Consider the following 917-nt stretch of genomic DNA (forward strand, 5'->3'; position numbering starts at 1 on the left):
AGTGCAGATTCACCAGAATGTTACCAGGGCTCCAAGGGATAGATTATGAGGAGAGATTACATAAACTTCCCTGGAATATAGAAGGTTAAGGAATAATTTGTATAAGGCTTTTAGGATTTTGAAAGGAATTGATAGAGTAAATAGAGAGAAACCTTTTCTGCTGGTTGGGGAGTCTAGGACAAGGGGACATAACCTTAAAATCAGAGCCAGGTCATTCAGGAGAGAGGTTAGGAAACACTTCTTCACACAAAGGGTGGTAAAAGTGTGGAGAACTCTCCCACAAAATGAAATAGATGCAAGCTCGATTAATAACTTTAAATCTGATATCTGATCGCTGTCCGTTTGTAAGGAAGAGAGCTACCCAGAGAGGTGCTGCTGGAGAGGACTGAGTCAGCTTTGACTCCCCCCATGGCTGAACAGGCTGTCCCCACTCAATAAGATTGCACAGGAAGAATGGGCAAGTGGGTGAGGTACTGGAGGGTGTTGGTGGAACCGTACCCCAGTAACAGTCAGTGTCTTCTGGGGAGGAGGCTAGTTCCTCTCTCCAGTGAGAGGTTCCGAGGCCCTACCATTAACTGTACTGAGCTCAGCACAGATTGGTATCCCTTTGATCCGTGTGGCTCAACAATACATCAAACAGAGTTTTTACCCACTAGGCCTGTCAGGGCCTCAGCAGTCCTGTCGTTACCTAGGTAACGGCTGGCTTTACTCGCTGACACCTTTAGCCAACCACGGCCACTTTGGTCGCCAATGCTGCCCTCTGGCTCTGTCTGGCTGACATCACGCGCACTGTACCCTGTGCCAACTGGACATGTCACTGGGCTTCTCTGCAGATATCCGTCAGTAACTGTTTCCTCCTTCAGGGCCGCTCTGATATCTGATTGCTGTCCGTTTGTAAGGAAGAGATTATTGAACGA

Source organism: Heptranchias perlo, chromosome 25 (assembly GCF_035084215.1).
Source record: "Heptranchias perlo isolate sHepPer1 chromosome 25, sHepPer1.hap1, whole genome shotgun sequence".
In the NCBI taxonomy this organism is placed as follows: Eukaryota; Metazoa; Chordata; class Chondrichthyes; order Hexanchiformes; family Hexanchidae; genus Heptranchias; species Heptranchias perlo.